General features: G+C 49.1%; 2 long non-coding RNA genes across 3 annotated transcripts; one reads left to right on the forward strand and one right to left on the reverse strand.

The window, feature by feature from the left end:
• Window positions 1–1041: 1041 nt before the first annotated feature.
• Window positions 1042–3125, reverse strand: LOC111559800. The gene is made up of 2 exons (XR_002741085.2): window positions 3036–3125; window positions 1042–2758 (listed from the first exon to the last, which is right to left on the reverse strand). It is a non-coding gene; the product is annotated as an uncharacterized LOC111559800 (long non-coding RNA).
• A 72-nt stretch (window positions 3126–3197) lies between these two features.
• On the forward strand, window positions 3198–9753 carry LOC109498114. 2 transcript variants are annotated; one of them, XR_002741084.2, is made up of 4 exons: window positions 3198–3574; window positions 3985–4070; window positions 4236–4409; window positions 8172–9753. It is a non-coding gene; the product is annotated as an uncharacterized LOC109498114 (long non-coding RNA). The 2 variants fall into 2 exon arrangements; XR_002154718.3 differs by lacking the exon at window positions 4236–4409 and having other exon boundaries at window positions 3214–3574.
• Window positions 9754–27485: the final 17732 nt, after the last annotated feature.

Genomic DNA, 27485 nt, shown 5'->3' on the forward strand with positions numbered 1-27485 from the left:
GACCAGAGTGTGCCTGGCATGTAGAAAGCGCCTGATAAATATCTGTTACAACTTCCTAGTAGATATTTCTACCTGAAAGTTCCACAGGCTCACTAGCAACGGAAATTAAATGTATTTGGAAAGAAATATATCAAAGGAGAGTATTACACAAGCTAGAGTCTTCCCCCGTATTTCTGATGGTACCATCATCCACCCATTCTGTGAGATCTAAGAAACCCAAAGGTCATCCTTGAACCCTTGTGTGTCAGGTCCATCCATTTCCCCCCAGTCTCATTGCCACTGCCTAGTCAAGGCCACCGCACCCTCTCACCTGGATGCCCATGGCAGCCTCCCACCGGGCCCCTCCTATAATCTCCGCACCACACAGTCAGCTGAGAGATCAGATCTCTTTCTGCACACCTGTGACTAAAGCCTATCCAGCGACTCTCCTTGACCTTAGAGCAAAGCCCCACCCCTCCCCCTGGCCTTAGTCTTTCCGACTGGCTCCCTACTGCCTCTCCAGCTATATCTCCCATGCTTCTCCCCAACCCTGTACTTCCGTCCTCTCCGACTTGTTTTTGTTCCTTGAATACGCCGTGCGTTCTCATTTCTGAGCCATGGCTCATGATACTTCCTTCCACCTGGAATACTCTTTCCTTTTCTTCCCCCTACATGTTTTAGCTGACTACCTTCTACTCATTTCTCAGTTCCCAACTGAAATATTCACATCCTCCAAAAAGCCTTCCCTACTCCTCTCATAAAAACAAAACAAAATAGAACAGCCCCCAAAACTGGGCTATGGCTTGCCTTGAGTTTCTATGACCTTCTGCATCTGCGTATACAGTATTACCCCTGCCCGTTTAATTATTTGCCTTCTTTGCTCTCCAGGAGAAGGCTCATGCCTACACAGTGCTGGGCCCAGGGCCTGGATTTGGTCATCACTGCTGAAGGGAGAGGCCAACCAGATTTAACAGGGGCAAATTTAAAAGAAAGTATTTTTTGTATGTTGAGAGCAGTCAGACGAGCAGTTATGTCTGGGAGGGACATGAGGGGACACTCCGGGATGGTGAAAATTTTTTGTATTTTGTTCAGGTCAGAGGTAATATAGGGTAAACATAGATAAAAATTCACCAAGCTGTACAGTAAGGAGCGATGCATTGCACATACATAAATCAGACTGCAATAAAAGAAATGAATTATTTTAAAATTGTGGTATAATGCATACGGGGATATCAAAATTCACAGGGGTTAAAACAGCTCACGTGGGTGTAAGACCAGAATTCAGCAACAACCCAAGGCATCGAAGTTCCTTAGGATGCTAATATTTCCCAAAGATCCAGAACTAAAAACACGGTGAAGGAATTCTTTAAGTCTTTGTTCTAAAAATGTCACTGCTTTCAATCGACTCCGCCTTACTTAAGTTTGAGGCCCTGAAGTATTTTTAGCAAGGCAGATAACTTCAAAGTCACTCTCCACAGAATCACATATACTAAAAAGCCCCATTTCCCCCAATTAGACAGGTTTAAGTTAATGGCGTACAATTATATTTCAACATTTGAGGTATTTTAACTCGGGCCACGAAAACTGCTCAGTTGGGTCCACATTATTGTTAAGACGGTCACTTTTCTTTTTCTCCGAGTAGGAGAGGACCCAGGGCAAACCACACATGTGGCTCATCACCCTGTTTAACAGGAACCTTGCCACGCTGACTGTCCAAGCATACCAAGCAATTTAGGACCGTCTAGCTGCCTTTCTCGGACCAGAATGTAAGACACGGAAAGGTCAAGACTCCTTTTTCGCCCTAGTGGGCCAAAATGCAGAGCGTTTAGGATCTTGTGTTCTGTAAGGTGCTTTTCACAAGAAGATCCCTGTGCTCTGTCGGGCTGGGCTTCCCAACAATCCCTCTGGCTGGGTTGATATTTGCTCCCACGGCTCAGCAGTCCCTTGGACCAGGTGAGTGCCAGCTTTGAAACACAGCAATTTAAACATTCTTCCGGTAGGGTGCAAAGCACTTAGGGCCCACTACATGCATCCCAAATAAGGACATCTACAACCGCTACCCACGAAAAGGGCACTTTCTGCACTTGAGACGAAAGTCATCGCGTTCGGCCGTCTTGGGGGTGATTTTCCTACAGACATACCTGTTTTGCTTCTATTCTTGGTATGATTTTAGTCGAAGTTTCATTTTCCTTAGCTTCTATTTGCTACTGGCATTTTGCCATTCAATAATCAAAGGAGAGGAGAACTGAAAACTCCGGGTTATTTAACCCAGTGAAAATACCACTTTACCATATGAACATCTCTCTCACCATATGAGAGAGAAAAAAATGTAATCTCTAAAACCCTTTCCGGCACCAGGTTAGAAAAACCGAAAGCTTGCCGGCCATCACAGGCTGACTGTGAGGAACGGAGCACCCCTGTGGTCCTTTTCCTGATGGGAAAACTGAGGTCGCGAACGGGCAAAGGAGAGGCGCCCGAATGTCCCACAGCAGAGGTACTTATTCCTAATTTGGAGCACGCTGTCGCCGTTTCAAAGTATCACCCAGGAAAAGGAAATAATCTGGTAAAGTTGACGTGACAGGGGGGAGATGAGAAGGGAGGGGAGGTCCGGGGCAGCTGGGATGGGCGACGGGCAAGGATGGGGATGGTGATGGTGGTGATGGTGATGGTGATGGTGGAGGCGATGGTGGCGGTGATGGTGATGGTGACGCCGGCCGGCTCCTCTCCCGTTTCTCCATCACTGCCTGTCCTCTCTGCCTCTTCCGTCCCCGCGTGGCCTCTGCCCGGAGAAACACAGCCGCCAGGATTTGCACCCACGCCGCACGGCCTGGGGCACAAGGCTGCGGCGCCCCGCGCCCCCCGCGCCCCCCGCGCCCCCCGCGCCCCCCGCGCGCCGCGCTCCGCCGCCCGCACCGCCTCGCGGGGCGCGCACCGGCCCCGGCTCCCCGCCCGCGCGCCCGCACCGCCCGTCTGGCCCGACACCCGCGCCGGGAGCGCCCGCGCCCCCCGGCCCGCTCCCCGCCGAGCCCCCGGCGGCCCGGCCACCGGTCACTTACGCCTGCGCCGGGCCCCGCCGCCCCGAGGCCCCGAGACAAAGGCTGCGCGGCCGCTGCGCCGCCGGCTGCTCCTCCAGCCGCCGCTGCCGGGGACCCGGAGGAGGGGGGTGGGGGGGCGGAGGAGGCGAGGAGGAGGGGACGGCGGGGAGGGGCCGCCGCGGCGCCGGCCACCCGGCTGCAGCGGCCCAGACCCCAGTCCTGCGAACCCGGCCCGCAGCTCTCCAGGGCGCCGTCCTCCCCGGGTCGTGGGCCCGAAAACCTCCCCCAGGGGACCAGGGGACCGCCCCTTGGGGGGGGGGGTGGGGGAAGAAGAAGAAGGAGGGGTGTGTGTGTGTGTGTGTGTGCGTGCGCGTGTGTTCCTTCTTTCCACTCCTGATCTCCTCCATCCACCCCCGCGGCCCCGAGCCATCTCAGGAAAATGCCAGACTCTGCCTCCCCTGTAAAACTCTGGGGGCGCGCCCACGGACCTCCTTTCCGTCCACGCACCTGCCCGCCGGACGTCCAACCGTTTTGTGGAGCGCAAAACTGAGACCTGGAAGGTGAGGTACCCAAAGACGCCAGGTGGGAGAATGCCAGCCTCGCGAACCCTTCGGGACCCACGTCTCACTTGGTTTCCTTTCCCGGGCTTAGTTTAGCCCCAATTGCTTGAGCCTCACCCCCCCCTCCCCAGGGACCGGACAGGCTGGAGGGTAGGCACGAGTGCTCCCCTCCATGCTCCTGCGGGGGAGTCGGTAGGCTTCCCTTTCTGGGAGAAGTACCACTTTCGCTTGGCTCAGGCATCTACATCTTGTCAAGAACAGTGGCTTTGATTTAGTTTTATTTTAAAAACTTTTCATTATGGAATTAAAAAAAAAATCAAAAGTAAGATGCTCTAAGGAACCCCTAAGTGGTCAGCTCCAGCTTCAAAGATGGTAATACTCTCTCCATTCTTCTTTCATTTATCCCCCAGCTCTTCCCCCATCCCAGAGACTAAGGACTTGAAAAGAACGCGATCACGATACCCTTACCCCACCTTACCGAATTGAGAATAATTCCGTAAGTATCATCTGCCTGTGGCTTGTTACCAGCTCATGGTTATTCGTGAAGTAATGGTTATTGCCGGGTCTGTGTGGAAGGGCCTTACCAATGCTGCTCGGCTTGGGCGTGGGCCCTAAGTGTCCCCAAAGCCGGTGGTAGAGAAGGTTGTCTACCTTGTTGCAGGCCTGCAGTGACTGATGGAGCAGGAACAAGGCACTGCGGATCTAGCGAGGGCCAGATACTCCTTACCGGTCCCAGGCCCCTGGAAAACTGTGATTGAAGCCTGTCCTTCCAGGAAAATGCGCCCACAGGATTCCGGGGGTTTGATTTCACTTCTCACCGGCCACCTGAACCCAAGTACGGGTTATAAACTACAGAGCTGGGCTGAAGTGTTCCTTGCAACCCCCTGGAGCCCCGTAGATGGGATTCTGAGGGTTCTGCTGGGTTCCCCTCTTGTTTGCTGAGAGTTCTGGGGCCCAAGGACAGCAAGGGAGTCACGACTTGGTTGGGGGCCTTTTTCCCCCTGGGAGAAGCCTCAGTATTTAAGTCCTATGCGAGTGCGGCACGGAAGTGGATTCTTGGCTGTCGCTCAGGAGAGCGTCTTTCGAGGATGAAGAGACCTGAGTTGTGCCAAGGGCGTCTAAACGCTTGGCTGATCTAACCTCCCCGGTGACAAAGCCGGAGTCCGCCCCTGGGTGCCGGGCTTTGCAGGGAGGGGTTGTTAAGCGGTGGGCACATCGGAGCAGCCAGGGTGCACGTTCTGGACTCTGCCCGGCTATGAAGTCAGTACCTCTTGCTAGCCTTGTGACCTTGGGCAAATTTCTGGACACCTCTGGGCCTGTTTTCTTATTGGGAAAAAAAAACAAAATAGGGTCGTCGTTCAGACCTGCCTCGTTGGGCTGCCGGAAGTGGGGGGCGTTTACGCAGGTTCGGTGCCTGGTTCAGAAAGGTTGAAAAGGTGCTCAGAGCATTCGTGCTGCCTTGTGCCCTCTAAGTGGGAGAGCCGGTGACTGCGACCCAGAAGGACCTCTGCTGCCCCGAAGGATACACAGCCGTGGGGCGCCTGGGTGGCTCAGCCGGTTAAGCATCCAGCTCTTGATTTCAGCTCAGGTCATGGCCTCACAGTTTGGGGGGTCAAGCCCCATGTCAGGCTCTATGCTGAGTGTGGAGTCTGCTTGGGATTCTCTCTCTTGCCCTCCCTCCCTCTCTCAAAATAAATAAACTTCGCCACATAAGATTCACAGCCGCAACTGAAGCCGACCGAAAGGGCCCACGGCTGCTTTCCGGGGCAGCAGAAGCACTTGTGACAAAGTGGCTCTTCTCTCGATTACTGGCAGGCCTCGGCGGAGTTCCTGAGTACTGCGGGTTTCCCTAGGGACCTGGGTCCAGGAAATGATCTCTGAGATGCCAAAGGGGTGCGTGTAGTCTCTCTCCGCCCACCCCGGTCGGACTGGTCTTGGTCAGTGGAACCTGACGTGCCCTCTCCTGCTTCTCCAAGCCTTACTTTCTCTGTGAAGTCTGACGACCTCAGGCAGCAGAAAATCTCCTCCATCTGAGCTCTTGGGCCTGTCCTGCGTTAGGGATTCTCGCGGTCAGTTGCTATGCCTGTTGCGTGGGTCTGCCTCGACGGCAGATGTGTTGAGAGCAGAGATTGTCATCAACTGCCCCAGCATTGCCCATAATACCCTGTTCCTTGCCCAACCCAGCATCGGAGCAAAGAATGCTTCCCGTAATGTATGCAGATTATCGTTCTCCCAAGAGGGTTTCCATGTCCCGTGGCCAGCCCACCAACTAGCCAAGTAGCTCAAATCTGCTCACCTGCCAGCCCTGCCCCAGGGCAGGGCTGGGTCTGAGGATGAAGGGGCGTGTCCCTGGGCTGGAGCATCCCAGTCACCCTGATTATGACACTCTGATTCCTAATCTTCATTTCCTGCTTGCTCTAGAATCTCGGTCCTGACCTGGAGAGCATTGTCTGCTTCCCTGGTGTGGCTCTGGATTTCGGTGACCGTTTTCTGGAGAGAACCAACCTTTTGCTTCTCTCTGTATCTTCCCCCATCTCTGCACCCCTTCCCTTCCCTCACTTACAAATCTCTTCCTTTCCTAGCTCGTAATATGGATCGTATTGATTTCTCTTTTTCTTTTTCTTTGTTAATTTCATTTACTTATTTTGAGAGGGAGTGAGAGAGCCCAAGCTGGGGAGGGGCAGAGAGAGGGAGAGAGAGATTCCCGAGCAGGTTCCGCACCGTCAGCGCAGAGCCCCACACGGGGCTTGATCTCACAAACCGTGAGATCATGAACTGAGCTGAAATCAAGAGTTAGAGGCTTCACCAACTGAGCCACCCGTACTTGGCCCGCATCACTTAGGGAGATGGTAGGTGAGGAGAATCTGGACGGAAGTTTACATAGAATGATATGAACAGATGAAAGGTAGCGTCTAGTTGTGCTCCGGGGAGACGTGTTCCCGTGGAGGTCTTCTTACAGAATGTAGAATATTTTAGGGAGACTCAGACCTTGTGGGTCTTCTTGGGAATAAATTTACCCGAGAGCCCTCGGGTTAACACAGAACCCAACAAAGAATATTATTGCCATCCGTTTGCTCTTTGTGGACAATCCGACACTCTGTGCCAGCTCTAAGAAAAAGCTCTATAAACTATTAAAATGACAAAGAACTTCAGTCCTGCTAAAGAAATAGAGTTTGGCTTAGCTAAATGGAACACCAGACAAATGCGAAGGACGGCTTGGGGTGATGAATGGATTCACGGCAATAAAGATGAACTTACAGAAGATTAATAGAAGGAGAGATGGATAATATCGGGGCTTCCAGCTGTTGATGAATGCTAAACTTATTGACATTGAAGATAAGCCTAGATAAAAGGCATTCAGTCCAAATGGAGAGAGAATGCTTCAAAAGAAGCCTAATGCTCGCAACTAAATTAAGGCAGTAAATATATCTGTGGTTCCAGCCCATTTGTTATGATAGAGACTACAGATCATTATAATGAGAGGCAGATTATTAACCACAAAGGGCCCCGTGCATCACAGGGAATTTGAGCCACTCGCTCCCCCACATCCCAGAAAATCCACTTGGTCGAGAAGGAAGCCTTCTTCATACACTAGTTGGAAACTAAGACGATTGAGAACGTCACATGGGGGTGGTTTTAAACCCTCAAGAGGTGCGGTCTGTGTCCCCTCCCACCCAGTCTGGATGGGTTTGGTTCAGCTTCGCCAACAGGGCAAGGCGGAGGAGTCCATATAGGTGATCTTCTGGGGGCAGATCATCAAAGGCATGCAGTTTCCTTCCGGCTCCGTTGGAAGGCTTGCCCTCCGGTGCTCCCTCTTAGGGTAGGCCTACCCAGAGCTTCCAGATGATGCCGGTGCATATCCAAGAGCAAACAAAAATACGCCAGGTGACTTAGGAGGTTTTGCCTGCAAAGGGTTTACAGTCTCAGCAGAGATCAGCGGGATATAAGCTGGACCAGAAGGTTGGGGTCTCACTGAATTCCGGGCTGTACTCTGCCCTTCCCGGTTACGTGGGAAAGTGGTGGTCTCTGTGCCCGGTGTCCCTCCCCCCGTAGAGTCAAACAGTTGTGAAGAGTGAATACACATGAGGCATTTAGAACATGGTGACTATCCCATAGATGGCAGCCGTTGTTAAGGTTACCGTGTCCCGGGACACACTCTGTGACGCAAAGCAGAGAAAGGGCTCCTGGACCTGCTCACATCATCAGATGATTTCTTTTTCAAGAAAAGCAGATGTGTATAATGGATTTGATTAATAGGCTCTATAGTTTTATAACCAATTCACAGCCGCTTCCTTTAAATCAGGGCTTTACCATCTTTTTTGGACTATGACCCACGCTAAGAAATACATTTCCCGTTGTGACCTGATACACACAAGAATCCCCCCCCCCCCATCAAAGCATATAAACATCTTCATTGGGCAACACACTCTGGTATTTTCGATTCTGTCCTATTTCATTTTTCAAAATCCACTAAGTCGATCCCCTAGCCCATTAAATGGGTCAAAATCTACAACTTGAAAAGCGGTGCCTTCCGTAAACGACTTTTATATGGCTTCCTTGCCCTAACCTTTTCACTGTTTTTCGCTTTGTCGCCCAGCTCTTCTCCACTTTCTGGAAGTCTCGCTTGTCCAGGACGACCGGTCTACCGCCTCCCCGTCCTGACGGGCGGCCACGATGAAGCTGGACCCACCGGTCCCGGCACAGAATGTGGCACGTGTCGGACAAGGATTTTTGAACTGAGTTTAGAACAGGGATTCTAACTCTGTTTTTCTGCTCAGGTTTTAAGTGGGCTAAGCACTTAGTTCTCAGATGATTTCTAGGTTGCTGGTAACGCACCGTAAGTGTCAGGGAGAAGAGACTTGGCTGGCAGCCCTTTCTCAGATGTTCCAAGCAAACATGCAAACGGTTCTCAAACCTTAGCCTGGTCTCAATGCCCGTCTTCCCTGAAAGCTGTTTTCGCTTTATAACCACAGGACGTTTCAAATCAAATTCCAGAAAATGCCTCGCAATTAAAATTTTACACTGCCTGTCGCTACGTGCCAGCTTTGCTACTGCTTTTCGTCACTGCCCATTATAAATAATGACCCTGGCATGCGTTTTGTTACTAGAGCCATTAACCCAACTAACCATTCCGCTCACATGAAACAAGCCGTGCATCTGCTAAGGTGACTTGGTGGGTAGATTTCTTTTTCCTTTTGTTTTTTGTTCTTTGTTTTGTTTTTTTTTTTTCCTTCTGCAGAACCCGAGGACACACAATAAAATGAGCAAATGGAAATTTCAGGGAAATGTACATCAGAGCTACCGATCCTTCATGGGGTATCTACGTATGGCTTATAGCACGAAACGTTTTTGTCCACTCTTGGGGCTGCCGTGTTGACAAAATGAGATTGCTTTTGCCCAGGCGTGTCCCACCTTAATCTCCTTTTATCTGCAGATAAAAGGAATTACCTTCTCTTCCCGGGGAGCCCATGATGGAGTAGAGAGCAGGTGGGGTTTGGTTTCACACAGACTAGGGTGTTGGCTTACAGCTCTGACATTCATTAACTGAGCAATTAGAAGCTTCAGATCTTTGAGCCTCATTTCCCTTGTCTGTAAAATGGGAATAATAATGCAGATAATAATATACCTCTCAGCGCCGTGAGAAAAGCTCACCACAGGCTGGCCAGTGGCCATGGTATGGCCTCACTAAAAAAGTCACTAGATAGTGATGAATAGCCCCAATCAAGTAATTTAAAAAATAACTTTATTCCAAGAAATGAGTACCCCCAAAGTCCAGACAGTGGGTGTGGCAGACAGAATAACAGTCCCCAGAGATATTCATATCCTAATCCCTTGAATTTGTGAATATATTATATTTACAGACGTGGGTAAGTTAAGGGTCTGGGGACGGAGCGATCGCCCTGGGTTATCCAGGTGGACACCATGTCACCACAAGAGTCCTTTTAATCCGGGGGTCAGAATCAGGGAAGGGGATGTGAGGACAGAAGCAGAGGTTGGAGTGATGTGGAGCCACGGGCACAGGGCTGCCACCAGCGTCTAGGAGCTGGAAATCCATCGTCTCCTAGAGACTCCAGAAGGAATGCAGCCCTGTCAACAGCTTGATTTTAGCCTGTGAGATGCATTTTTAGACCTTTGATGGCCAGACCTATACAATAATAAATTGGTGTTGTTTTAAGCCACTAAAGTCGTGGTAACTTGTTACAACAAAAACTAATCTGTCAATGGAGGAAGGGGACTGTCATGGGCAAGAAGTAGACAAGGTCAGGTGGGCTTCTGGGGAGAATGGCCTCCTTCCGAGTTCTTGATTTGGGTTGGGGGAACCCGGACAAATGGGTATTCAATTTATAACTCCGTGTTCAATGTTAGATAAATGCTATGCATCTTTTTCTTCATGTAAGTTACATTTCATAGGTTAAACATAGTTCCAGTGGCTTTTTTACTTGGAAAAAGCTGGGATCTAGCAGAAAATAGAAGAGACCCTCATACTGGGTCATTGAGGAGAGTTTACAGAAGCGGATAGTTACCACGTTGTGGCCAAGGTTAGAGAAAGAAACAAAGGCCAGCACACTGGCCTGAGACTAGCAATGGAGGGAAGCCATCACCACGGGGCTGGAAGAGGCGAAGGAGAAGGACGTTCCAGAGCCTGAGAGGAGCAGCTTTGTGGAGAAGACTGCCAGACAGGAGCCGGCAGGGGAGGGACCTCTCAGTGGGGGAGGGAGGGGAGAGTTGCAGCCCACCGGCCAGCCCCTGCGGCTGCCTCCCATTGGCCGATCCCACCTAGAAGCCAGAGCACAGGGCCTGGGTGACGCCTCCCCAACGCGGAGCAGGGTGGAGAGAGTTGCAAAGTGGGTCTAGAGGGCCAAAGGAAAATATCCTAGACAGTCCATCCCCTCTTGTCTGTCATTTGTGTAAAAGAAAAATCATGGTTTCCACAGAGGGGACACGCACAATTTTATCAGTTGTGATATCACCATAGGTGAAGTCAATTCAGCCACATACCCATGGGAAACCTAACATTTTCGCCCTAACAGTGCTCTTCCTATACTGAAACGTAGGTGGTGGGGAAGAGGGAGAAGGAAAACAATGAACAGAAACAGATCTGCTGCATATTCCTTTTCCGTGGCTGTGATGATGAGGCGTAAGTGGCATTATTACGCGACTTGCCCGTCTTCCCACACTATGTCCCTCTTCCTCTCCACCAGTGTCTCAGCTGGATGAGGAGGTTCTCTGATAAGTGATAGTGACCCAAACCCTCATACCTGAATGACCGGAGTCCTTGACTTCACTGCAGCTTTCTTTGGATGAGGACAGCTGGGGAGAAGTACCAAGAGGCTATATCCCCAGGAATCCCTTGAGCGAACCCCCTAAACCTCCCTGACCCGCTGTGTAACGATGATCCAGTTTTTCCCTGGTAATTGAGATCCGTCACTCTGCTCAGCCCAGTGACCTCTTGTAGGCTTTTGACTCCACAGCATGAGGAGATTCAAGTGGCCAGGGGGCAGTCTCGGATTCTAATTTAACAGTGCTATGACTGTGTTCCTTGGTGACATGGTCCTCTGTTGGGTTCTAGGACTTCCAGCCTCACCAGTTTCAAGATCACAGGATAAGATGGGAAAGTCTCCGAATGGGTTTTGGGGGGATTGGGTATAAGAGACTCAGGGACACTGCCCTCTCCAACCTTTGATTCCTAGACACATGGATCTGGATAATGGGAGAAGCCACCAAACATTAGCCATAGGTCAGAAGCACATGCTAAATCCTATAGGATGGCTTCCAACAATTTTCAGGGTATTCCTCCCATCTGTTACCATGACTGAGCCTTCAAGAGGCCATCCCACCGTTCTATTGATGCCACTTCTGGGTGGTGGTGGGCCATGGGGTAAGAGTAGCCCACTTCATGAACCGTCATCATCGGAAAATGTGCCCTGGGTGGAGTGAAAGTTGTAAGGGTTATTATGACTACAAATGAGGAGTTCTTCAAGTCCACGTTTGGGGATCTGGCAGAGCACTGAAGACAGAAAGGGCAAATCCATACTCAGAGTGTAGGTTATCATTTTGAAGACAGATCACTGCCTCCTCCATCGTGAAAGAAGCCAGTGTAATGGATCTCTTCAAAGGTAGCTGCTCTGGAGAACAAGTGGCATATCAGGGGCTCCATGTTGGCCTCTGCTGTTGGAAGTAGCCAGATCCTTGTCGGTGAGGAGAAGACCCTCTGGCTGAATGCTACATAATCCCCATTCCTGCCACTCGGCCACACGGTCATTGTACAGGGTGGTGGGGAAAGGGCTGGCACCTACAGAGCACGTCATCTTGTACACCTGATCGTGGAGAGCCTTACTTTGGGTGAATGACTCTTGTGCGGATTTGCAGAGAATGTAAATCGCTCCACATTCCATGGAGGTTGGCCACATTCCAAGAGGTTACCACATTCTTCTAAGAGCTCCTTCCACCAGTTCTTCAATTTTCCTCTTTCCAAACCCCCACCGGCAACTCCTCTGTGAGTCACAGCTCACGAGTCAGTGTAGATCCAGATCTCTTCTTCCACACCAATGGACAACAGCAAGTTTTGCCCACTGTGGGGCGATTCCCTTCACCAGTGATTTTTAGGACCATCCCTGAGTGTGACTGCAGTGTCATCTGCCTCTAACTGTCCAGCTCCCAATTATTCCCCTTAAGATCGGGAAACCTATTCTATTGCAGTATCTCCCACCCTGACCTTTAGCCTACAGAGGACACCACCACAGAGTCCTCCAGGGGTGCTGACGGCCCATTTCTTTACGCTGTGGTGAGGAGAGTGAGGAGACCCTCCCAGGGAGTGTGCTAAAAAGATGGATGTGTGGGTTGCACGGAATCCATGCTTTCAAACTTAGTCACTTCCCTGACCCTATGAACTTCTTTTACTATGGGCCATCCGGGCATTCTGAGACTTTACCCTTACTAGCGTTACTGAGTCTGTGGAGGAAAGGGATGATGGTGGGAAGTATTAGTGTGACTCTGAGTGTACTTTTTCTCACAGAGACTGAGGCCCAGTAGAATCTGGCAAGAGACTCCTCCCTGAATATACATGGAGAGCATGTTTTCTGGCAGGGCAAGGGGTGGACTGTGATAGACATGGAGAATGGCTCTTCCTATATGGCACCATCTGTGCCCAGTGTGAGGAGCATGGGGTGCAGACAGCCTTTGCTCATCAATCAGCTCCTTGATAGTCCACCTCAGCTGCAGAAAGCCACCTAGCCTGAGGTCACAGCCATACAGATGAGAGCCCTCATCTGGCGACTGAATGAGGTGGAGCACGAAAGTACGGGTATTCTGTGATTTTGGTGAATTGTTCCTGCCCCAAAGCTCCCTGCCAGCTTAGCTAAGACTTTGGGGGGTTTGCATGGTGGTTGGGCTTCTCCTCTGCCTGATACTTTTTCCTCCCCTTCACAGGTATTGACCTCTATTAGTCAGCTTGGGCTGTCATAACAAAATACCACAGACTGAATGGCTTAAGTGACAGAAATAAGTTTTCTGACAGTCCTCGAGGGTGGAAGTCCAAGATCAAGGTGTCAGTGAGGATGGTTTCTCAGGAGGCCTCTCTCCTTGGCTATAGATGGAGGTCTTCCTGTGTCTTCATATTGTCTCCCCTTTGTGTGTGTCTGTGTCCTAATCTCCTTTTCTTATAGGAACACCAGTCATATTGGATTAGGTGGCACCCTAATGACTTCACTGTAACTTAATCACCTCTTTTGAGACCCTACCTCCAAATACAGGTCAAGTCTGTGGTACCAGGAGTTAAGGCTTCAACATAGGAATTGGATTTGAGGGGGAAGGGACGACACAGTTCAGCCAATGAAAATCTCGATTGAACGTCTTGCGCCCCAAGCCCCGTCAGCATCTGCTTCTAGAAAATCCAGCCTGGGACACCTAGCTGACACATTAAGCCCTAATTCCCCATGTTAATCGGCTTAGCCTGATGGAATCTTTGATTCCTTCCATTTGGTCTACTGCCCTTGTAGTGCACCAGCCATGCTCCTGCTCTCTCCCCTTCCCTCTTTCCATATAAAAACTACCTCCTCCTGGAACAGTCACAGATGAAGCCTTGCTATGTCGATCTTAATGTTAATGTCTTAATACTTATTTAATGTGTCTCCTCCATTCCGTGACTACTGCCTGGGTTAAATCCATTGTCATTCTTAGCCTAGGTTTTTGCAGTAACATCCTAAATGGCCTGTCTCCTATCTTGCCCATGTTTAATTCATTTCTTGCACTGCATCCTGAGTGATCTTCCTGAAGAATTCTGCAGGCATAATCTCTGCGTGATATTAAATAGATGCATTTTTCCTTTCACGTAGGTGATGTAGGCTTTCCTTCCATTGAATCAGTGGCATTCAGAGCTTGAGAGGGAGGCTAAAAACTCCCTAGAAAAGGGGTACGTGCTCGGGTCTGCATGACAAATGAGATATTTTAAATATGTGGCAAGAATGTATTCTTATAAACCTGGCTGAAGGGGAGAAAGAAAAATGTTATTTGTTTTTTATTTCCTGCTATGTTTCAAAATTCGATTCCCTTGCAAACCAAGAGCCAATCGAGAGTCGTGAGCAGGGTTTGCTGAGGACATAGAGTAGGGGCAGCCTGGGATATGAGATTTTTCCCACTGGGGGGCTCCAGGGGAGTCCTTCTGGAGCCGGAAGGGGAGCTCGTAGGAGAGAGGGTAGGGCAGGGGTTCAGAAGTCGAGATTCTGGGTAAGACTGGAGTTAATTCACCCACACCTGAAACTTCTCGACAGCTTTGGAGGAAAGTACTGGACGGGGCAGATCTCTCTCTGTCCACTGAGCACAGCCTGGGAAGGCAGGAGTCCGGGCAAGGGTTGGCCCCTGGCCCCCATTCATAGTTTGCGGGAAGAGGAGAGGCCTGAGGGAACTGAGGACCCCCGGAAGGAATGAGCCCCAGGGCCGAGAGGAGAAAGTCTCCAAGGTCCAGGGTGTCAGCGAGGAGGCTGAATCAGGCCGTGGATTTGGGCAGCTGCTGCCGGCCAACACCCGGAGTGTAGACCGGAGGGCCTGCCTCAGTGACCAGCAGCCTGGGTCACACTGAGGAGTGACATGCTAGCGAAGCCACAGAGGCAAGTGTGTGGACCCCAAGCTTCTCCTGCCAACCCTGGGGAGGGGACCTCGGCTGCTCCCTGGGCCCAGACCCTGTCTTCAGAACTCGGAGGGATGAGGGAGATGCCCTCAAAGGATAGAAACTGCTAGAAGGACATTTTCAACTTGGTCAGGCAGAATCTGCCTCCTCCCCTCCCCTGTGGTCTCTCCATCAGTGAGAAGAGAAGACACAACAGGTAGTTGTTTACGGAAAATGTCCTTTCTCCCTGCTTCCATCGTTTCTTCTCTCTCTCCCTCCCTTCTTCTCCCCTGTCCCCTCCTTCCTTCTGTCTCCTCCCTGTTTCTCTCTCTCTCTCTCTCTCTCTCTCTCTCTCTCTCCTCCTTTCCCTTCTTTTCTTCCCCCCCCCCCCTTCAAATTTCAGTTTATCATGTAAAATCTGACCCTTCTCTGGACCACTTCTGATCATGTCGCTTTCCTGCCAGGGTCCCCGCGTTCTCTGCCAGTGGTAAAACCCCAACACAAACCTTTGCTCCAAAGAAAGTGCCCATTGTCTCTGGGGCGTCTATAAAGGAAGGTGCACAGGGGAGAAGGAAGCTGGGAAGGACCATGGTGAGCGTCTTCGCAGAGATCCCGGTTTACCAAGTCAGGTCGAGGACACACAATGCGGTTAGACTCCGGGAGGGAAGACCCAGAGATGCCCCTCGGGGCAGGTGGCTTCCAACTGTGTGACCGTTGGAACTGTGCACGCTTTAGCCACTTGGTAATAATTTGCCCACCCTGGTGGACAGACTGGTTATACATAGAATCGTTGCGGTGATCAAACTCTAGGATGGGCCCCCCACGATCCTTGCCTCGTGGTGTATAATTTGCCCCCCTTGAGTGGGAGTGGGACCCGTGCCAAGAACTGAAACTCAGGGTCGGCTGGGAAGGAAAGACTAGAAAAGCAATTCTTTGCACCCATGTAAAGCAATCTTTCTGGCGGTGAAGCCTCCTTTCTAGATATTAGCAGCACGTATTATACTTGACCTAAGACAGTGAGCAGCATGGGGAGTGAGCAGGACACCGGGGATGTCCGAGGTAGCCAGCACTCCCCGAACCCAGCTTCAGGCTAGAAAGTCTGTGCGTGTAGACGGCTCTCCATCTGTCTTCTGTCAGAAGTCAGACCACCTGTCCCCTGGGGCTAGATTTTGGCTAAGGAACGGGGCTTGGAACACTTTTTCCAGCTAGATGCTTATCCTGTGACTCATTTATTTTGTCTGAATTGAATCCCCCGAATATTAAACATACACATAATCAAATGTAAGTACAAGCCCACATTTGAAAGTCAAATATAAAAGGTTTCTGGATTTGTATCATTTTGCATTATCCAGGCTTCTGCTTTCATCCATGAGAATGAATAAATAGGAGTTGTCTGGGACCAAAATAATTTTCTGGGCAAAGCGGAATAAATGTATTAAAATGAACGGGGGAGGGGCGGGAAACCCCTGAAGATGAAAAGGTTTTCACCCAAGATTGAGCTGGGAGAGATCGGATCTGCCTGTTATTTTCAATTTTGATCACTCGGCCTTTTATTATCAAGGTAATGATAGGGGAGTACAAGAACAGCCCTGAGGGGGAGAAAAGGAAGCCACAAGGAACGAACGGGGGCTGTTCATCAATTAGCCCCAAGCAGGGGCCGCCGGAGCCCCTGCCACCACCCTCGGAAAGTATTAGACCCTAATCAGTTCTCCTCGAGGTTCTAATCAGATTCCTTTTTTATGGAAATCAAATTTCTTCTGATAACGTAATCAGTACTTTCAGAGGGAGCTTGAGGAAGCAACCCGCTGAAGACCCCAAGTGAGGGGGATGCTCACGCAGACGAGGGAGGCCCTCCATTCCGTTTCATCCTTCCATTCTTAGAAAAGAGTAGACGTTTTACAGCTGGAAGAATTTGGGAAGCCTGCTCGAATGAGGAGAGAGCACTTATTATCTTTCAGCGCTTAGGCTCTTTCAGCAACGTGGTATTTTTCATCTCGGGTTATTTAAGAGGCCCTATCTCTATTTTTGAAAATGGCTTTCTCGATAACATTTGTGTAAGAATCAGTTCTATTTTTAACTACGCACGCATCTCTCCTTGTTAGACTTAATAGGCGCTTTGATTAGAGAAATGGAATCAATGGCCTGAAAGTATTTTTAGAAGGGTCACTTGGATTGTGGCTGCTTCTCGGAACACAGAGGTTGCAGTTTGTATTGTGAACTATAACATCCGTACAGACGTGTGCCGTTTAACAGATCCTTCTAAAGTAAAGAGCAGATATAATCACTACCTGGATCAAGAAGTGGAGCGTTATCAGCACCCCCAAAGCCCCCCACCCTGGGCTCCCTCCTTCACCCACAACCACTGACTTCACTGACAGGCATGTCCTTACATTTCTTTGTATGGTTCCATCCTACATATGGATCCCTAAATAAAGATAAGCTTCTCTCTCTCTCTCTCTCTCTCTCTGTCTCTCTGTCTCTCTCTCTCTCTCTCTCTCTCTCTCACACACACACACACACGCTCAAATGGTCCCAGTTTGACCAGAGAAAGCCCATCAGGTGCCTTTTCTGTCCTTTTAACTTCCCGGTTTGGTCTTTAAAAAACCAACCTCACCGTAATAGTATTTACAGAAAATGAAATGCACCCATGGTACCTGTGGAGTCTGGCAGCTTGGACAAAGGAGTGTACCTGTGTGACCTCTGCCACCATCACAGAGACAGTTTCTGGCACCCACAAACTTCTCTCGCGCCCGCATTATCTGCTTTGATCAGCATTGGCCAGTTTTGTCTTTCTCGAGTTTCACATCAATGTTGGAATCCAGTGCGGGTTCTTCTGCGTCTGTTATCTTTCCACTCTGCATAGGGTGTTGGAGATTTATTCCCATTGCTGGGTGACCCCGTGGTTGATTCCTTATTTCTGAGCAGCACTGCCCTGTCGGATACACCACAGTTTGTTCACCTGTTCACCTGTTGACTCGGGTTGTTTCCAGTCTGGGCTTCGGGAGAATGAAGCTCTATGAAGTTTGCATACCCAAAAGTCTTGCTTTGGATGTAATTTTCATTTCTCTTGGGTAAAAACTCAGGCACGGGATTGCTGGCTTGCGTCTTTGGCCAATAAGCCACTGGCACAAGGGGACCCAAGTTCATCTTGTCCGTTCCCGGCAAAGCAGCCATTTCTCCAGTGAGTCCAGATTCCTTGCCGGCAAAGAGCAGTATTTGGCAATCAGGATCAGGAGCTGAGCACGCTGATTGCTAGCAGCAGTGCGCGGCATGGGCAACGGCCGTACCGGTAACAGCGTCGCTTCTGGTGGGGTAGTTTTATCTGAAATACCATTTCCCTTTGTCCCAACCGTTGTAGGTCACCCTGCATCCCTGGCTTCCATGCAATAAATGCCAGGGTCATCTCCCAGTCATGAACACACACACACACACACACTGAGAAAGCCCCTGCACATTTTCCATAAGGAGGTACTACCCCTGTTAAGAGGCACCATTTTATCTACAGCTTTCCTACCATCAAATGGACCTATCGATCTGCATGGACACCGATGTGTTCTTGGGTCCCTCCTGTTACAGCAGAAGAAGCGAATCGTTTCCTCCTCCTGTCTTCTCATCTCTTACATCCCCAGGGCTTCTTTTCAGCATCTTTAGCATCACCTTCCCCAACATCTACGCTTTCTCCTCTGTCTTCACTTACTCCCCCATCCCATTAGAAGTCAACTGCGCCCAGGCCTCCCCATCTCAATGCAAAACCAAACCATCCTGGGGCCCCACATCCTCTTCGGCCACACCCTTCCCTCTTGTTTCCCACTGCCTGGCCCCCTACTCAGATCCTCTCCCTCCCCCCAGCATGGCTTCCTTCCCCCCACCCAATGCACCTGTTCTGGCCAAGGTCACCAACGATCTCACTTATACCAAATCTAGCTGACACTCTTCAGTCCTTACTTCTCTTCTGCCCTGAGTTGACCCTGCTGATCCCCCCTCTCCCTTCCCATGGAAGACTACCTATCCTTGACCTCTGGGGATAGGATCTACCTATCCTTATTCTGTCTCTCTGGCTGGTCCTTCAGACCCTTCCTCCTCCTCCTCCCCCCACCCTTCCTTGTCCTTTAAATGTCACTGGACCTCATAGGTCTTTTCTTTTTCACTCAACATACTCCCCTCTCCTGAGAGATATCATTCTCCCTCATGGCTTCAGATACCACCTGGATGCCCTCCCCACCCCAATCCAGGTATCTAGCTCTACCCCTTCTCCGGTGCTCCAGACCCTTCCCTCTCTGCTCATCAGACGCCTGCCCGTGGATGGCTTGGCAAGCGACCTCCATCTTTCTTTCTGCCACTCTAACCTCTAATCAAAGTACCAGGATTGACAAGACTCTACCTTCTAGATCATCTCTCCAGGCCGCCACTTTGTTCTGCGGCCGCTACTCCAGCCTGCACCGCCTCCTCTGGGACACACGTGATCCTGGGAATTATACTAAATATACATGGTCTTCTCCCTGTGTCTGGCGCAGAGCTCCTAAAACCCATGGGGTTTCCTAAGTGACAAAGGGGTCTTCTGTTGTCTGTAAGGAGCCCCCTTTTGAGCACACCTGAGTTTACGTTAATGAGGTGACAGGGTAGGGCCCCAAGATCTCCTCAGGATGGGGTTGGTCTCTAGAAAGACCAACTCGTTGGAGGGTTGGAACTTCCAGCTTTTCCCGCCAACCTCTGGGAAGGGCTGGGGGCCCCACATTAAGCTTTGTAAAAACTCCTGAACAATGTGATTTGTTGAGCTTTCCGGCTGCTAAATGCATCTGCATGCTGGGAGGGTGGTATGGCCTAGTTCCACAGGGGCAGCAGCTCCTGTGCTCTTGACCTTTCTAGATCTCACCCTGTACCTCTTCATCCGGCTGCTCATCTGTATCCTTTATAACATCCTCTGTAAAGAACTGGTAAAGGTAAGTAAGTGTTTCTTTGAGCTTTTTGAGCCATTCTAGAAAGTTATCAGGCCCAAGATGTGGGGGGGGGGGGGGTGATGAAAACCCTGATTTCAACCAGTTGTCTAAACATGCAGGTGACAAAGTGCCTGGGTGGCTCAGTCTGTTAAGCGTCCTGACTCTTGATCTCAGCTCAGGTCTTGATCTCACGGTCTGTGAGTTCAAGCCCCGCATTGGGCTCTGCACTGGACATGAAGCCTACTTAAAAAAAAACAAAAACAAAACAAAGCAAAAACAAGACGTACAGGTGGCAACTTGGGCTTGAGATTTGTGTTTGAAGTGGGGGCAGTCTTGTGGGGCTGACCCCTTTACCTGTGGGATCTAACGTATCTTTGGGTAGCTGGTGTCAGAACTGAGTTAAATTTGTAAGACACCCATTCAGTGGCCACTGGAAACTGGGGACTTGCTTGGTAGTGTTAGAAAACACACCAGGATATGCCAGATCTTCAGAAAAGCTACCGATCACAGTACTTAATACTATTTGCAATTACCACATTTATTTGTGAGCTATTTTTAAATTTTTTTTTTTTCAACGTTTATTTATTTTTGGGACAGAGAGAGACAGAGCATGAACAGGGGAGGGGCAGAGAGAGAGGGAGACACAGAATCGGAAACAGGCTCCAGGCTCTGAGCCATCAGCCCAGAGCCCGACGCGGGGCTCGAACTCACGGACCGCGAGATCGTGACCTGGCTGAAGTCGGACGCTTAACCGACTGCGCCACCCAGGCGCCCCAGTGTGAGCTATTTTTAAAAAGCACTGATGAGGGGCGCCTGGGTGGCTCAGTCGGTTGGGCGTCCGACTTCGGCTCAAGTCATGATCTCACGGTTTGTGGGTTCAAGCCCCGCATCGGGCTTTGTGCTGACAGCTCAGAGCCTGGAGCCTGTTTCTGATTCTGTGTCTCCTTCTCTCTCCGCCCCTCCCTCACTCATGCTCTCTCTCTCTCTCTCAAAAATAAAGGAACATTAAAAAATTTTTTTAAAGCATTGATGATTTATTTCCACTACTGAAATATAGGCTCTGTGAGAGAGGGATCTTGCCTGGTTTACTGAGTTGGTCTCAGTACCAAGAACACTGCCTGGCATGGAGGAAGGGAGAGAAGGGAAGGATGAGGAAATACAGAATGATGTCTGATTGAGTTTCTCAGGAAAAAAAAAAAGAAAGACTGAAAGTTTCCTCCAGGTACGGCACAGAAGAATCTGGAAGAGTATGAGGAAGTTAAGTGTGGAAACTGAGTGATGGGCTCATTCCATCATGAAATTATATTTTTCATAACTCAAAGATATACCTCTTGCAACAAACCTTCCTTGGTGAATGGTAACTACATTTGAAACTTACCTTGTCCTCCGATGTCCTTTAAGTCCTCTCAGCATGCATGCATATTATATATTTATTTTTTCTTATGCAGTAGTGGATATTTAATAGGAATTTGTGGAACTAAACTGACTTTTGTGTTTTACACATCTAGGTGAATATTATATATAAATGCATCAGGTATGACTATGACCCCGTGAGATTAATTCTTAAGGAAATTTATCGTGTATTACTATTCAAAAGATTTTATGTCATGGGGCACCTGGGTGGCTCAGTCGGTGAAGCATCTGACTTCAGCTCAGGTCACGATCTCATGGTTTGTGAGTTAGAGCCCCGCGTCAGGCTCTGTGCTGACAGCCCAGAGCCTGGAGCTTGCTTCCCATTCTGTGTCTCCCCCTCTCTCGGCCCCTCCCATGCTCATGCTCTGTTTCTGTCTCTCAATAATAAATAAACGTTAAAAAAAAAAAAAGAATGTAGGTCGTGTGTGTTAATGAAACAAACACCTATTGGCTCACCACCCAACTTCGTCAGCCCGTTCCCAGTACTATCAAACTCCGTGTCTGCTTCTGACCGGTCTCATCCCCCTGCCCTCCCCAGAGGTCATCGTACCTTGAGTTTCGTGTTTATCACTGAAATATTTCATCAGCAATCATGCCAAACATTACCTAGCCCATGAGAGTTCACCCATTCAAAGTAGTCAGCTCACCCCATTCAGAACATTTTCTGTTGTCCCTTATGGAATTACCTTAGGAGTCTCACCCACATACTTTGAACATCCTCTCTTACAAGGATTTAATTTTTCAAAACAGTAAAGCGCTAACAACGCACGCTATCATTTCTTCAATATTTATTATATGTCAGGCTCTATTCTATGCTCCCTGGATTTATAGCTTCCTTAGTCCTCACTGTGTCCCCGAGTCTATTTTGCAGCTAAGCAATGGAGACTTCGCTCGGTGAATAACTCCTCCCGAATCATCTGGCTAGTAAGTAGCAAAGCTGGGTGATAATCGGTCACTGTGAAACCTCATCCTACTCACTGCCCCATGACCCTGGTGACCCTGCTTATGCATAAGGAGAAAGGTAGGGTTAATCAGGACAGGAGATGCCATCTGTGATTTAAAAAAGGGGCGCCTGAGTGGCTCAGTTGGTGAACCATCTGACTTCAGCTCAGGTCACGATCTCGAGTTTGTGAGTTCAAACCCCGCGTCGGGCTGGCACCTCGGAGCCTGAAGCCTGCTTCGGATTCTGTGTCTCCCTCCCTCTCTCTGCCCTTACCCCGCTCCTGCTCTCTCTTTCAAAAATAAGTTAACATTAAAAAAATAATAATAAAAGCAAGACAACACTAGAAGTACTGATTTTCTTCAGTCCTCCTGGCTGTAAAAGGAAGTTCACAGAAAGGGCTCAGGGTTTGAGAAACAGTCTGACGTTGACTGCCTTAGAAGGGCTCAGCATGGGTTTGAGGCTTGTTAAACTGTAACACGATGCACACAGACCTGTCTTACCGTCTTTGCTAGAGTGCCCCTCTCCTGCTACATAAACCACCTTCACTGGCAGCCCAGCACCTCACACGGACCTTCTGTGTTGATAAAGAGAAGGACACAGAAGGAAAACACCCAGTATTTGATCTTGGATTTCTCTTCAGAAACGAACACTGCTGCGCAGGTCTATGATCAAACGATGGAACTCTCTGTGACCAAAAGCACCAAAGCAATTCACTGGAGGAAGGATGGTCTTCTCGACAAACGGTGCTGGGCCATAGGACACACACAGGCAAAAAAAAAAAAAAAAAAAAAAAAAAAGGAGGTGGACCTTGACTTGACATCACATCTTATACAATGAAAACGTCCTCAAAATGGGGTCACAGGACTTAAAAAATGTAAATGTAAAGACTGTGAAACTGTCGGGAAAAACAGGAGAACCTCTCTGGGAGAAGCGTTCTTAGACTTGACATCAAAAAAAGGACCCAAAAAAGGGTAATTTGACCCCATTGAAAGGCAGGAGGTCACGTGCTTTGCTCTTTGAAGGATATCCCGTTACAGGATGAGAGGACAAGCTACTGAGTAACAGAAGGCATCAGCAAACCACGTATCTGATAAAGGTTTATAGCTGCAATAAATAAAGAACTCTCAACAGTCAACAGTAAAAAGCAAACAATCCGACGAGAAAAGGGGCAAAAGACATGAATGGAATTATGACACGTCTTCATGGGGGAGAACAGACAGCTGGCAGAGGAGCACGTGAGAACGCGTTCAATGTCATCTGCCATCGGGGCAGTGCACGTTAAAGCCACAAGAGGATATCAATTCACACCTACCAGAACGGCTGAAATTTAAAATAGCGACAACACCAAGTGCCAGCAAGGATGTAGAGAAACCGGATCACTCATGCATTGCTGGTGAGTGACACAGCCATTCTGGCAAGCAGTTTGGCAGATTCTCATAAAGCCAAACATGCAGCTGACCCAGCAATTGGGATCCTGGGCTGCTGTCCCAGAGAAATGAAGACTTAGGTACACACAAAAACATGTGCACGGACACTCAGCATTTTCATGCAATCTCAATTTGCAGTGAAGGATATTTTAAGTTAGAGAAAAAAATTAACATCGGCCATATACATCAGTGCTTGCAAAACTAACTCCCCTCCCCACTTCATACAGTCAGTAGCTAAAAAATGGCTTTCATAAAATTCTTTTCTGCTTTGTTGGTGCAGATCAGTGGATGATCAGGGAAAGTTCTTATGTGAAAAGAAGGGAAGTTTTCCATTTAATTTCTTAATACTCTAAGAGGAGTTCCAAACACCTGAAGTGGCTTTTGAGAGAAAAGAGTGGAGAGCAATGCCCCGTGGTTTAAATTCAGAGGCTCTGCCAGACCTCAGCCAAGAGCGGCACGTTTCCTCCCCGACAACACCCTAACTCCTCTTGCCATGTAGGTGAATCGCCAGAAATTCCAAAACCCCAGAAACTTTAAATTTTATGCTAATGTTCTTAAAACAAACCTTGCTATCTTATTTGCATAACATCAAAATATTGCTTGAAATCTCACGCTTATCTTGGTTAACTTCAAGCTCGGAGACACGAGCACTGAGATGAGTTAACACCTCCTGTGACTCTATCTACTCCACTCTGTGCAATCCAGGCCCCTGGGCCGGACACTCTTTTCATCACTGCCCGGGACGCCTGCGAGGCGGGGAGAAGGGTCTCCAACAGACAAGCCTGTGCATTATGTCTTCCAGGATTAGAAGTATTTCTCCCTTGGTTTAGGGCCGAGTCAAAGACTTACACAGCTTACCAGGTGCCAGACTCTGTTCTAAGCATTTTATATATGTTAATTTTTTCCTTATGACCACCCTATGAAGTAACTAGTATTCTTATCCCACTTTACAGATAAAGAAAGTGAGGCACAGGAAAGCAAATAACCTAAGATCACACAAGCCGGTGGCAGAGATAAAATTCAGACTAACCAATTCACATCTAGACTCTTAGCTATGCTGCCTCCCAGATGAATGAAAGAGTAGATGGCTGGCTGGCTGACTGTTTAGATGGATGGATGGATGGATGGATGGATGGATGGGTGGTTGGATGGATGGATAGATGGATAGATGGAAGGATGGAAGGATTGAAGGATGGATGGATGGATGGATGGATGGATGAATGGATGGATGAATGGATGGATAGATGGTTGGGTGGTTGGATGGATGGATGGATGGATGGATGGATGGATATACAAATGAGTGAATGAACAAATGAACAAGCTTGTCCCCCCAAATAGAATCCCCATTAGCCTGGGAGCTCTATGGTTCTCAGGGCCTATCTGTGGCCTTGGCATGTCCGCATTTGGCCTTGTTCCTAGCCCAGGACTTTATTTTTCATGAATGCCATGGCTGTCAAAGTATGACGTCAGGATTCCAGGATTAGGAGGCAGGAAACCTGGGTTCTTATTCTGGCTGCACCACCAACTTGTGTGTTTTCAGGTAAATCGATGACCTATTTTCCTACCTGGAAATGAGAGAGTTCAATTAGAATAATCTCCAATATTCCACAATTCCATGTTTTGAATCGTCCAAATGAAAGTCCATCAACAAGACCAGATATATAGGAGGTGGGCATGAATCAAGTATCACAGACATGGACAGTGAGGCACTGGAGAGCCCTGCAGAGGCTGAGTGTTGTCCAAGTTCATGGTCCAAGAGACCACAGAGTACTGTTGTATGGTTGCAGCTCAGGAAGCGGTAGCAGATGAGGCCAGGAAAGGTGAGCTGAGACTGATCCTCAAGGACTTGGAGCATATGCTGTGGTGTTGCAACTTTGTAGGCAGTGGGGAGACACTCAGATTTTTTTTTCATTGTGGTAAAAAATACATACAATTTTTCTTTTTAACTATTTTTATGTGTACCATTCAGTGGCACTAAGAAAGTTCATATGGTGCAGCCATCACCACCATCCATCCCCAGAACTTTTCCATTTTCCCAAACTGATTCTGTGCCCATGAAACACTAATTCTCCATTTGCCCACCCCTCACCTCTGGCAGTTACCATATGACTTTCTGTCTCTAGGGACTTGACTATTCTGGGTACGTCATAGTAGAATCACACAGTATTTGTCCTTTTGTGACTGGTTTATTCTACTTACATAATGTCTTCAAGACTCATCCATATTATATAGCACGTGTCAGAATTTCCTTCCTTTTGCAGGCTTAATAATATTTCTATCGGGGCGCCTGAGTGGCTCAGTCGGTTAAGCGTCCGACTTCGCTCAGGTCATGATCTCGCGGTCCGTGAGTTCGAGCCCCGCGTCGGGCTCTGTGCTGACAGCTTGGAGCCTGGAGCCTGTTTCCGATTCTGTGTCTCCTCTCTCTGACCCTCCCCTGTTCATGCTCTGTCTCTCCCTGTCTCCAAAATAAATTTAAAAAAATAATAATATTTCTGTCACCCATATATACCACATTTTGTTTATCCATCCATCCATTGATAGTCACTTGAATTGTTTCCACCTTCTGGCTATTGTGAATAACGCTTCTAAAAAGGCGGATGGACAAATATGTTTGAAGTGAAGGATTTTGAGTAGGCTACAGGTGGGACCAGATTTTTCCTTTAGAAAGTTCTACCTGGCGGTGCAGAAGAAGATGATGGTAACAGCAATAAACATTAAATGAGTGCCTACTGTATGCCAGGTACTGTCTCAAGTACCAGACGTGTACTGACTCCTGTAGTCCCATCTCACACCTACTTCCTTGAGGTAGATGCTGTTATTGTCTCCATTACATGTGAGCAAATGGAGAGAAGCTGAAGAAGCTGCCCAAGATTGCACAGATAGCAGAAGATTGAGTGACTGAATCCAGAAAATCCACCTGTACAACCTACCTGCTCTCATGATGGACTGGGAACATGGGCTACAGAATGGAGGCCGTTCGTGGTGCTGTTGAAATAATCCAGGCAGGAGCTGACAAGAGTTGTGGAGCGAACTCAGGAAGCGGTGAAGGAGGGACATGAGGAGAGAGACTGGAGAGGTTTAGGAGGTGGGATGGACAAGCTCCTGGTGGCCCTGGCTGCGAGCAAGGGGAAAGAGTCTGAAATGACAGACAGCTTCTGACCTCGATCACATAGGTGGGGAGTGGTGTCATTCACTACGAGGACGTGAATAAACTGGCAAGTAAGGGGAGGAGGGAAATGATGATTCTATTCAGTACCTGCTGAATCTGTGGTACCGGCAAGACCTTCAGGCAGAGGTGTCCGCCAGGCCCCCGTAAGGTAAGAGCCAAACTCAACAGAAAGACCTTTTTGGAGGCACAGATTGGGAAGCCATTAGCATGGGGGAGGAGTACGATCTTGGAAGCAAATGAGCCTATTCATGGATCATGTGTAAAGAAGGAAAAGAAGACAGAGACTGAATCCAGGATTGGGAATCACAAAGCCAGGGTAGAGGACACACTAGGGTTTGTAAATTTTTGAACCAACATGACAGCATAGAGACAGGGTGTGATGCCCCATTGCATTGTCCTATGTACCATTTATCTCATTTGGGGGGAACACCAATGGTTAAGGGCTGGGTCCACAGAGGGAAGACAGCAGACATTTGCAAAGCAGCAGCAGCACGGAAGGAGGACGTGGAAGCCAAGGCAGGAGAAAGCTTCCAGAAAAGTGGTATCAAATGCCTCACAGGGAGCAAATGAGAAGTACCTCCAAGATGTCCACTGACTTTTGCAGTTAACATCACCGGCAACCTTAGAAAGAGCCATGCCATTGAAGAGGTGGGAGCAGGAGCCACACTGCCTGGAGTGAGGCACGAAGGGGAGGCTGGAACATATACAGGGTATGGAAGCACACCCAGGGAGGAGACGGAACAGCCCTCGGGGCCGCTGGAGGGCCCCTGGGGAAGTGTGGGCACGTTTACAGAAAGAAGAGGAACGGTTCTGAGGGTAACCAGGCCTGGGAGGTCAGGGCGTGGGGGCTGAGATAAGGTATACACTCTCAAGGTGAACACCCCCAGAACAGAGAAGGGCAGTAAAGAATGGCTGCGT

The sequence above is a fragment of the Felis catus genome, chromosome A3 (assembly GCF_018350175.1).
Source record: "Felis catus isolate Fca126 chromosome A3, F.catus_Fca126_mat1.0, whole genome shotgun sequence".
Classification (NCBI taxonomy): Eukaryota; Metazoa; Chordata; class Mammalia; order Carnivora; family Felidae; genus Felis; species Felis catus.